Here is a 12841-nt window from a genome sequence, read left to right as displayed (position 1 = left end):
CCATTCCCTTGTTGCTAGATGAACGAAAGTCTCTCCACATGCTCAGTTCTGAGAGATAACTGTGTGTGAAAGCCGTACTTCACCTAGCATGTTGGGAACACAAAGTTTCTTTTCAGTTGCAAACTCCACTCCATACATATATATGGGGAGGTACTAGCTCCAACTCGGTTTTACAGTGAAAACTGCAGGAACTTCAAACCGGCACTAGGAAACAGACTGAGAAACCAGAGTAAAAGTTTCTCCTGCAACCCGTTCCCTTGGTGCTAGATGAACGAAAGTCTCTCCACATGCTCAGTTCTGAGAGATAAGTGTGTGTGAAAGCCATTCTTTACCTAGCTTGTTGGGAACACAAAGTTTCTTTTCAGTTGCAAACTCCACTCCATACATATATATGGGGAGGTACTAGCTCCAACTCGGTTTTACAGTGAAAACTGCAGGAACTTCAAACCGGCACTAGGAAACAGACAGAGAAATCAGAGATAAAGTTTCTCTTAAAACCCGTTCCTTTGGTGCTAGATGAACGAACGTCTCTCCGCATGCTAGGTTCTGAGAGATATGTGAGTGTGAAAGCCGAACTTCACCTAGCTTGTTGGGAACACAAAGTTTCTTTTCAGTTGCAAACTCCACTCCATACATATATATTCGGAGGTACAAGCGCCAACTCGGTTTTACATTGAAAACTGCAGGAACTTCAACCCGGCACTAGGAAACAGACTGAGAATCAGAGTAAAATTTTCTCCTGCAACCCGTTCCCTTGGTGCTAGATGAACGAACGTCTCTCCACATGCTCAGTTCTGAGTGATAAGTGTGTGTGAAAGCCGTCCTTCAACTAGCTTGTTGGGAACACAATGTTTCTTTTCAGTTGCCAACTCCACTCCATACATATATATGGGGAGGTACTAGCTCCAACTGAGTTTACAGTGAAAACTGCAGGAACTTCAACCCGGCACTAGGAAACAGACTGAGAATCCAGAGTAAAAGTTTCTCCTGCAACCCATTCCCTTGGGGCTAGATGAACGAACGTCTCTCCACATGCTCAGTTCTGAGAGATAAGTGTGTGTGAAAGCCGTCCTTCACCTAGATTGTTGGGTACACAAAGTTTCTTTTCAGTTGCAAACTCCACTCCATACATGTATATGGGGAGGTACTAGCTCCAACTCGGTTTTACAGTGAAAACTGCAGTTACTTCAAAACGGCACTAGGAAAAAGACTGAGAATCCAGAGTAAAAGTTTCTCCTGCAACCCGTTCCCTTGGTGCTAGATGAACGAACGTCTCTCCACCTGCTCAGTTCTGAGAGATAAGTGTGTGTGAAAGCCGTCCTTCACCAAGCTTGTTGGGAACACAAAGTTACTTTTCAGTTGCAAACTCCCCTCCATACATATATATGGGGAGGTACTAGCTCCAACTCGGTGTTACAGTGAAAACTGCAGGAACTTCAAACCGGCACTAGGAAACAGACTGAGAAAACAGAGTAAAAGATTCTCCTGCAACCCGTTCCCTTGGTGCTAGATGAACGAACGTCTCTCCACATGCTCACTTCTGACAGTTAAGTGTGTGTGAAAGCCGTCCTTCACCTAGCTTGTTGGGAAAACAAAGTTTTTTTCAGTTGCAAACTCCACTCCATACATATATATGGGGAGGAACTAGCTCCAACTCGGTTTTACAGTTAAAACTGCAGGAACTTCAAACCGGCACTAGGAAACAGACTGGGAAACCAGAGTAAAAGTTTCTCCTGCAACCCGTTCCCTTGGTGCAAGATGAACGAAAGTCTCTCCACTTGCTCAGTTCTGAGAGATATGTGTGTTTGGTAGCCGTCCTTCACCTAGCTTGTTTGGAACACAAAGTTTCTTTTCAGTTGCTAACTCCATTCCATACATATATAGGGGGAGGAACTAGCTCCAAATCTGTTTTACAGTGAAAACTGCAGTTACTTCAAAACGGCACTAGGAAACAGACTGAGAAACCAGAGTAAAAGTTTCTCCTGCAACCCATTCCCTTGTTGCTAGATGAACGAACGTCTCTCCACATGCTCAGTTCTGAGAGATAACTGTGTGTGAAAGCCGTACTTCACCTAGCATGTTGGGAACACAAAGTTTCTTTTCAGTTGCAAACTCCACTCCATACATATATATGGGGAGGTACTAGCTCCAACTCGGTTTTACAGAGAAAACTGCAGGAATTTCAAACCGGCACTAGGAAACAGACTGAGAAACCAGAGTAAAAGTTTCCCCTGCAACCCGTTCCCTTGGTGCTAGATGAACGAAAGTCTCTCCACATGCTCAGTTCTGAGAGATAACTGTGTGTGAAAGCCGTACTTCACCTAGCATGTTGGGAACACAAAGTTTCTTTTCAGTTGCAAACTCCACTCCATACATATATATGGGGAGGTACTAGCTCCAACTCGGTTTTACAGTGAAAACTGCAGGAACTTCAAACCGGCACTAGGAAACAGACTGAGAAACCAGAGTAAAAGTTTCTCCTGCAACCCGTTCCCTTGGTGCTAGATGAACGAAAGTCTCTCCACATGCTCAGTTCTGAGAGGTAAGTGTGTGTGAAAGCCATTCTTTACCTAGCTTGTTGGGAACACAAAGTTTCTTTTCAGTTGCAAACTCCAATCAATACATATATATGGGGAGGTACTAGCTCCAACTCGGTTTTACAGTGAAAACTGCAGGAACTTCAAACCGGCACTAGGAAACAGACAGAGAAATCAGAGATAAAGTTTCTCCTAAAACCCGTTCCCTTGGTGCTAGATGAACGAACGTCTCTCCGCATGCTAGGTTCTGAGAGATATGTGAGTGTGAAAGCCGAACTTAACCTAGCTTGTTGGGAACACAAAGTTTCTTTTCAGTTGCAAACTCCACTCCATACATATATATTCGGAGGTACTAGCGCCAACTCGGTTTTACATTGAAAACTGCAGGAACTTCAACCCGGCCCTAGGAAACAGACTGAGAATCAGAGTAAAATTTTCTCCTGCAACCCGTTCCCTTGGTGTTAGATGAACGAACGTCTCTCCACATGATCAGTTCTGAGTGATAAGTGTGTGTGAAAGCCGTCCTTCAACTAGCTTGTTGGGAACACAATGTTTCTTTTCAGTTGCCAACTCCAGTCCATACATATATATGGGGAGGTACTAGCTCCAACTGAGTTTTACAGTGAAAACTGCAGAAACTTCAACCCGGCACTAGGAAACAGACTGAGAATCCAGAGTAAAAGTTTCTCCTGCAACCCATTCCCTTGGGGCTAGATGAACGAACGTCTCTCCACATGCTCAGTTCTGAGAGATAAGTGTGTGTGAAAGCCGTCCTTCACCTAGCTTGTTGGGAACACAAAGTTTCTTTTCAGTTGCAAACTCCACTCCATACATGTATATGGGGAGGTACTAGCTCCAACTCGGTTTTACAGTGAAAACTGCAGTTACTTCAAAACGGCACTAGGAAAAAGACTAAGAATCCAGAGTAAAAGTTTCTCCTGCAACCCGTTCCCTTGGTGCTAGATGAACGAACGTCTCTCCACATGCTCAGTTCTGAGAGATAAGTGTGTGTGAAAGCCGTCCTTCACCAAGCTTGTTGGGAACACAAAGTTACTTTTCAGTTGCAAACTCCCCTCCATACATATATATGGGGAGGTACTAGCTCCAACTCGGTGTTACAGTGAAAACTGCAGGAACTTCAAATCGGCACTAGGAAACAGACTGAGAAAACAGAGTAAAAGATTCTCCTGCAACCCGTTCCCTTGGTGCTAGATGAACGAACGTCTCTCCACATGCTCACTTCTGACAGTTAAGTGTGGGTGAAAGCCGTCCTTCACCTAGCTTGTTGGGAAAACAAAGTTTTTTTCAGTTGCAAACTCCACTCCATACATATATATGGGGAGGAACTAGCTCCAACTCGGTTTTACAGTTAAAACTGCAGGAACTTCAAACCGGCACTAGGAAACAGACTGGGAAACCAGAGTAAAAGTTTCTCCTGCAACCCGTTCCCTTGGTGCAAGATGAACGAAAGTCTCTCCACTTGCTCAGTTCTGAGAGATATGTGTGTTTGGTAGCCGTCCTTCACCTAGCTTGTTGGGAACACAAAGTTTCTTTTCAGTTGCTAACTCCATTCCATACATATATAGGGGGAGGAACTAGCTCCAAACCTGTTTTACAGTGAAAACTGCAGTTACTTCAAAACGGCACTAGGAAACAGACTGAGAAACCAGAGTAAAAGTTTCTCCTGCAACCCATTCCCTTGTTGCTAGATGAACGAACGTCTCTCCACATGCTCAGTTCTGAGAGATAACTGTGTGTGAAAGCCGTACTTCACCTAGCATGTTGGGAACACAAAGTTTCTTTTCAGTTGCAAACTCCACTCCATACATATATATGGGGAGGTACTAGCTCCAACTCGGTTTTACAGTGAAAACTGCAGGAATTTCAAACCGGCACTAGGAAACAGACTGAGAAACCAGAGTAAAAGTTTCCCCTGCAACCCGTTCCCTTGTTGCTAGATGAACGAAAGTCTCTCCACATGCTCAGTTCTGAGAGATAAGTGTGTGTGAAAGCCATTCTTTACCTAGCTTGTTGGGAACACAAAGTTTCTTTTCAGTTGTTAACTCCACTCCATACATATATATGGGGAGGTACTAGCTCCAACTCGGTTTCACAGTGAAAACTGCAGGAACTTCAAACCGGCACTAGGAAACAGTCAGAGAAATCAGAGTTAAAGTTTCTCCTAAATCCCGTTCCCTTGGTGCTAGATGAACGAACGTCTCTCCGCATGCTAGGTTCTGAGAGATATGTGAGTGTGAAAGCCGAACTTCACCTAGCTTGTTGGGAACACAAAGTTTCTTTTCACTTGCAAACTCCACTCCTTACATATATATTCGGAGGTACTAGCTCCAACTCGGTTTTACATTGAAAACTGCAGGAACTTCAACCCGGCACTAGGAAACAGACTGAGAATCAGAGTAAAATTTTCTCCTGCAACCCGTTCCCTTGGTGCTAGATGAACGAACGTCTCTCCACATGCTCAGTTCTGAGTGATAAGTGTGTGTGAAAGCCGTCCTTCAACTAGCTTGTTGGGAACACAATGTTTCTTTTAAGTTGCCAAATCCACTCCATACATATATATGGGGAGGTACTAGCTCCAACTCAGTTTTACAGTGAAAACTGCAGGAACTTCAACCCGGCACTAGGAAACAGACTGGGAATCCAGAGTAAAAGTTTCTCCTGCAACCCTTTCCCTTGTTGCTAGATGAACGAACGTCTCTCCACATGCTCAGATCTGAGAGATAAGTGTGTGTGAAAGCCGTTCTTCATATAGCTTGTTGGGAACACAAAGTTTCTTTTCAGTTGCAAACTCCATTCCATACATATATATGGGGAGGTACTAGCTCCAACTCTGTTTTACAGTGAAAACTGCAGGAACTTCAAACCGGCCCTAGGAAACAGACTGAGAAACCAGAGTAAAAGTTTCACCTGCAACCCGTTCCCTTGGTGCTAGATAAACGAACGTCTCTCCACATGCTCAGTTCTGAGAGATAAGTGTGTGTGAAAGCCGTCCTTCACCTAGCTTTTTGGGAACACAAAGTTTCTTTTCAGTTGCAAACTCCACTCCATACATATATATGGGGAGGTACTAGCTCCAACTCGGTTTTACAGTTAAAACTGCAGGAACTTGAAACCGGCACTAGGAAACAGACTGAGAATCCAGAGTAAAAGTTTCTCCTGCAACCCGTTCCCTTGTTGCTAGATGAACGAACGTCTCTCCACATGCTCAGTTCTGAGAGATAAGTGTGTGTGAAAGCCGTCCTTCACCTAGCTTGATGGGAACACATAGTTTTTTTCAGTTTCAAACCCCACTCCATACATATATATGGGGAGGTTCTAGCTCCAACTCGGTTTTACAGTGAAAACTGCAGGAACTTCAAACCGGCACTAGGAAACAGACTGAGAAACCAGAGTAAAAGTTTCTCCTGCAACCCGTTCCTTTGGTGCTAGATGAACGAACGTCTCTCCACTTGCTCAGTTCTGAGAGATATGTGTGTGGGGAAGCCGTCCTTCACCTAGCTTGTTGGGAACACAAAGTTTCTTTACAGTTGCAAACCCCACTCCATACATATATATGGGGAGGTTCTAGCTCCAACTCGGTTTTATAGTGAAAACTGCAGGAACTTCAAACCGGCACTAGGAAACAGACTGAGAAACCAGAGTAAAAGATTCTCCTGCAACCCATTCCCTTGGGGCTAGATGAACGAACGTCTCTCCACATGCTCAGTTCTGAGAGATAAGTGTGTGTGAAAGCCGTCCTTCACCTAGCTTGTTGGGAACACAAAGTTTTTTTCAGTTGCAAACTCCACTCCATACATATATATGGGGAGGTACAAGCTCCAACTCGGTTTTACAGTGAAAACTGCAGTTACTTCAAAAGGCACTAGGAAACAGACTGAGAATCCAGAGTAAAATTTTCTCCTGCAACCCGTTCCCTTGGTGCTAGATGAACGAACGTCTCTCCACATGCTCAGTTCTGAGAGATAACTGTGTGTGAAAGCCGTCCTTAACCTAGCTTGTTGGGAACACAAAGTTTCTTTTCGGTTGCAATCTCCACTCCATACATATATATGGGGAGGTACTAGCTCCAAATAGGTTTTACAGTGAAAACTGCAGGAACTTCAAACCGGCACTAGGAAACAGACTGAGAAACCAGAGTAAAAGTTTCTCCTGCAACCCGTTCCCTTGGTGATAGATGAACGAACGTCTCTCCACATGCTCAGTTCTGAGAGATATGTGTGTGTGAAAGCCATCCTTCACCTAGCTTGTTGGGAACACAAAGTTTGTTTTCAGTTGCACACTCCACTCCATACATATATGTGGGGAGGTACTAGCTCCAACTCGGTGTTACAGTGTAAACTGCAGGAACTTCAAAACGGCACTAGGAAACAGACTGAGAAACCAGAGTTAAAGTTTCTCCTGCAATCCGTTCCCTTGGTGCTAGATGAACGAACGTCTCTCCGCATGCTAGGTTCTGAGAGATATGTGAGTGTGAACGCCGTCCTTCAACTAGCTTGTTGGGAACATAAAGTTTCTTTTCAGTTGCAAACTCCACTCCATTCATATATATGGGGAGGTACAAGATCCAACTCGATTTTACAGTGAAAAATGCAGGAACTTCAAACCGGCACTAGGAAACAGACTGAGAAAACAGAGTAAAAGATTCTCCTGCAACCCGTTCCCTTGGTGCTAGATGAACGAACGTCTCTCCACATGCTCAGTTCTGAGAGATAAGTGTGTGTGAAAGCCGTCCTTCACCAAGCTTGTTGGGAACACAAAGTTACTTTTCAGTTGCAAACTCCCCTCCATACATATATATGGGGAGGTACTAGCTCCAACTCGGTTTTAAAGTGAAAACTGCAGTTACTTCAAAACGGCACTAGGAAACAGACTGAGAATCCAGAGTAAAAGATGCTCCTGCAACCCGTTCCCTTGTTGCTAGATGAACGAACGTCTCTCCACATGCTCAGTTCTGAGAGATAACTGTGTGTGAAAGCCGTACTTCACCTAGCTTGTTGGGAACACAAAGTTTCTTTTCAGTTGCAAACTCCACTCCATACATATATATGGGGAGGTACTAGCTCCAACTCGGTTTTACAGTGAAAACTGCATGAACTTCAAACCGGCACTAGGAAACAGACTGAGAAACCAGAGTAAAAGTTTCTCCTGCAACACGATCCCTTGGTGCAAGATGAACGAAAGTCTCTCCACTTGCTAAGTTCTGAGAGATATGTGTGTTTGTTAGCCGTCCTTCACCTAGCTTGTTGGGAACACAAAGTTTCTTTTCAGTTGCAAACTCCACTCCATACATATATATGGGGAGGTTCTAGCTCCAACTCGGTTTTACAGTGAAAATTGCAGGAACTTCAAAACGGCACTAGGAAACAGACAGAGAAATCAGAGATAAAGTTTCTCCTAAAACCCGTTCCCTTGGTGCTAGATGAACGAACGTCTCTCCGCATGCTAGGTTCTGAGAGATATGTGAGTGTGAAAGCCGAACTTCACCTAGCTTGTTGGGAACACAAAGTTTCTTTTCAGTTGCAAACTCCACTCCATACATATATATTCGGAGGTACTAACTCCAACTCGGTTTTACATTGAAAACTGCAGGAACTTCAACCCGGCACTAGGAAACAGACTGAGAATCAGAGTAAAATTTTCTCCTGCAACCCGTTCCCTTGGAGCTAGATGAACGAACGTCTCTCCACATGCTCAGTTCTGAGTGATAAGTGTGTGTGAAAGCCGTCCTTCAACTAGCTTGTTGGTAACACAATGTTTCTTTTCAGTTGCCAACTCCACTCCATACATATATATGGGGAGGTACTAGCTCCAACTCAGTTTTACAGTGAAAACTGCAGGAACTTCAACCCGGCACTAGGAAACAGACTGAGAATCCAGAGTAAAAGTTTCTCCTGCAACCCATTCCCTTGGGGCTAGATGAACGAACGTCTCTCCACATGCTCATTTCTGAGAGATAAGTGTGTGTGAAAGCCGTCCTTCACCTAGCTTGTTGGGAACACAAAGTTTCTTTTCAGTTGCAAACTCCACTCCATACATGTATATGGGGAGGTACTAGCTCCAACTCGGTTTTACAGTGAAAACTGCAGTTACTTCAAAACGGCACTAAGAAACAGACTGAGAATCCAGAGTAAAAGTTTCTCCTGCAACCCGTTCCCTTGGTGCTAGATGAACGAACGTCTCTCCACATGCTCAGTTCTGAGAGATAATTGTGTGTGAAAGCCGTCCTTAAACTAGCTTGTTGGGAACACAAAGTTTCTTTTCGGTTGCAATCTCCACTCCATACATATATATGGGGAGATACTAGCTCCAAATAGGTTTTACAGTGAAAACTGCAGGAACTTCAAACCGGCACTAGGAAACAGACTGAGAAACCAGAGTAAAAGTTTCTCATGCAACCCGTTCCTTGGTGATAGATGAACGAACGTCTCTCCACATGCTCAGTTCTGAGAGATAAGTGTGTGTGAAAGCCATCCTTCACCTAGCTTGTTGGGAACACAAAGTTTGTTTTCAGTTGCACACTCCAATCCATAAATATATGTGGGTAGGTACTAGCTCCAACTCGGTGTTACAGTGAAAACTGCAGGAACTTCAAACCGGCACTAGGAAACAGACTGAGAAACCAGAGTTAAACTTTCTCCTGCAATCCGTTCCCTTGGTGCTAGATGAACGAACGTCTCTCCGCATGCAAGGTTCTGAGAGATATGTGAGTGTGAAAGCCGTCCTTCACCTAGCTTGTTGGGAACATAAATTTTCTTTTCAGTTGCAAACTCCACTCCATACATATATATGGGGAGGTACTAGCTCCAACTCGGTTTTACAGTGAAAACTGCAGGAACTTCAAACCGGCACTAGGAAACAGACTGAGAAACCAGAGTAAAAGATTCTCCTGCAACCCGTTCCCTTGGTGCTAGATGAACGAACGTCTCTCCACATGCTCACTTCTGACAGTTAAGTGTGTTTGAAAGTCGTCCTTAATTTAGCTTGTTGGGAACACAAAGTTTCTTTTCAGTTGCAAACTCCACTCCATACATATATATGGGGAGGTACTAGCTCCAACTCGGTTTTAAAGTGAATACTGCAGGAACTTCAAACCGGCACTAGGAAACAGACTTAGAAACCAGAGTAAAAGATTCTCCTGCAACCCGTTCCCTTGGTGCTAGATGAACGAACGTCTCTCCACCTGCTTAGTTCTGAGAGATAAGTGTGTGTGAAAGCCGTCCTTCACCTAGCTTGTTGGGAAAACAAAGTTTTTTTCAGTTGCAAACTCCACTCCATACATATATATGGGGAGGAACTAGCTCCAACTCGGTTTTACAGTTAAAACTGCAGAAACTACAAACCGGCACTAGGAAACAGACTGGGAAACCAGAGTAAAAGTTTCTCCTGCAACACGTTCCCTTGGTGCAAGATGAACGAAAGTCTCTCCACTTGCTCAGTTCTGAGAGATATGTGTGTTTGGTAGCCGTCCTTCACCTAGCTTGTTGGGAACACAAAGTTTCTTTTCAGTTGCAAACTCCACTCCATACATATATAGGGGGAGGAACTAGCTCCAACTCGGTTTTACAGTGATAACTGCAGTTACTTCAAAACGGCACTAGGAAACAGACTTAGAAACCAGAGTAAAAGTTTCTCCTGCAACCCATTCCCTTGTTGCTAGATGAACGAACGTCTCTCCACATGCTCAGTTCTGAGAGATAACTGTGTGTAAGCCGTACTTCACCTAGCATGTTGGGAACACAAAGTTTCTTTTCAGTTGCAAACTCCACTCCATATATATATATGGGGAGGTACTAGCTCCAACTCGGTTTTACAGTGAAAACTGCAGGAATTTCAAACCGGCACTAGGAAACAGAATGAGAATCCAGAGTAAAAGTTTCTCCTGCAACCCGTTCCCTTGGTGCTAGATGAACGAAAGTCTCTCCACATGCTCAGTTCTGAGGGATAAGTGTGTGTGAAAGCCATTCTTTACCTAGCTTGTTGGGAACACAAAGTTTCTTTTCAGTTGCAAACTCCACTCCATACATATATATGGGGAGGTACTAGCTCCAACTCGGTTTTACAGTGAAAACTGCAGGAACTTCAAACCGGCACTAGGAAACAGACAGAGAAATCACAGTTAAAGTTTCTCCTAAAACCCGTTCCCTTGGTGCTAGATGAACGAACGTCTCTCCGCATGCTAGGTTATGAGAGATATGTGAGTGTGAAAGCCGAACTTCACCTAGCTTGTTGGGAACACAATGTTTCTTTTCAGTTGCCAACTCCACTCCATACATATATATGGGGAGGTACTAGCTCCAACTCAGTTTTACAGTGAAAACTGCAGGAACTTCAACCCGGCACTAGGAAACAGACTGAGAATCCAGAGTAAAAGTTTCTCCTGCAACCCGTTCCCTTGTTGCTAGATGAACGAACGTCTCTCCACATGCTCAGATCTGAGAGTTAAGTGTGTGTGAAAGCCGTTCTTCATATAGCTTGTTGGGAACACAAAGTTTCTTTTCAGTTGCAAACTCCATTCCATACATATATATGGGGAGGTACTAGCTCCAACTCGGTTTTACAGTGAAAACTGCAGGAACTTCAAACCGGCCCTAGGAAACAGACTGAGAAACCAGAGTAAAAGTTTCTCCTGCAACCCGTTCCCTTGGTGCTAGATAAAAGAACGTCTCTCCACATGCTCAGTTCTGAGAGATAAGTGTGTGTGAAAGCCGTCCTTCACCTAGCTTGTTGGGAACACAAAGTTTTTTCAGTTGCAAATTCCACTCAATACATATATATGGGGAGGTACTAGCTCCAACTCGGTTTTACAGTGAAAATTGCAGGAACTTCAAACCGGCACTAGGAAACAGACTGAGAATCCAGAGTAAAAGTTTCTCCTTCAACCCGTTCCCTTGGTGCTAGATGAACGAACGTCTCTCCACATGCTCAGTTCTGAGAGATAATTGTGTGTGAAAGCCGTCCTTAACCTAGCTTGTTGGGAACACAAAGTTTCTTTTCGGTTGCAATCTCCACTCCATACATATATATGGGGAGGTACTAGCTCCAACTCGGTGTTACAGTGAAAACTGCAGGAACTTCAAACCGGCACTAGGAAACAGACTGAGAAACCAGAGTTAAAGTTTCTCCTGCAATCCGTTCCCTTGGTGCTACATGAACGAACGTCTATCTGCATGCTAGGTTCTGAGAGATATGTGAGTGTGAAAGCCGTTCTTCACTTGGCTTGTTGGGAACATAAAGTTTCTTTTCAGTTGCAATCTCCACTCCATACATATATATGGGGAGGTACAAGCTCCAACTCGATTTTACAGTGAAAACTGCAGGAACTTCAAACCGGCACTAGGAAACAGACTGAGAAAACAGAGTAAAAGATTCTCCTGCAACCCGTTCCCTTGGTGCTAGATGAACGAACGTCTCTCCACATGCTCACTTCTGACAGTTAAGTGTGTTTGAAAGTCGTCCTTAATTTAGCTTGTTGGGAACACAAAGTTTCTTTTCAGTTGGAAACTCCACTCCATACATATATATGGGGAGGTACTAGCTCCAACTCGGTTTTACAGTGAAAACTGCAGGAACTTCAAACCGGCACTAGGAAACAGACTTAGAAACCAGAGTAAAAGATTCTCCTGCAACCCGTTCCCTTGGTGCTAGATGAAAGAACGTCTCTCCACCTGCTTAGTTCTGAGAGATAAGTGTGTGTGAAAGCCGTCCTTCACCTAGCTTGTTGGGAAAACAAAGTTTTTTTCAGTTGCAAACTCCACTCCATACATATATATGGGGAGGAACTAGCTCCAACTCGGTTTTACAGTTAAAACTGCAGGAACTTCAAACCGGCACTAGGAAACAGACTGGGAAACCAGAGGAAAAGTTTCTCCTGCAAACCGTTCCCTTGTTGCTAGATGAACGAACGTCTCTCCACATGCTCAGTTCTGAGAGATAAGTGTGTGTGAAAGCCGTTCTTCATATAGCTTGTTGGGAACACAAAGTTTCTTTTCAGTTGCAAACTCCATTCCATAAATATATATGGGGAGGTACTAGCTCCAACTCGGTTTTACAGTGAAAACTGCAGGAACTTCAAACCGGCACTAGGAAACAGACTGAGAAACCAGAGTAAAAGTTTCTCCTGCAACCCGTTCCCTTGGTGCTAGATGAACGAACGTCTCTCCACATGCTCAGTTCTGAGAGATAATTGTGTGTGAAAGTCATCCTTAACCTAGCTTGTTGGGAACACAAAGTTTCTTTTCGGTTGCAATCTCCACTCCATACATATATATGGGGAGGTACTAGCT

Source organism: Camelus bactrianus, chromosome 23, assembly GCF_048773025.1.
Source record: "Camelus bactrianus isolate YW-2024 breed Bactrian camel chromosome 23, ASM4877302v1, whole genome shotgun sequence".
NCBI lineage: Eukaryota > Metazoa > Chordata > Mammalia > Artiodactyla > Camelidae > Camelus > Camelus bactrianus.
The sequence above is the reverse complement of the archived record's forward strand: the minus strand, read 5'-3'. Positions refer to the sequence as shown.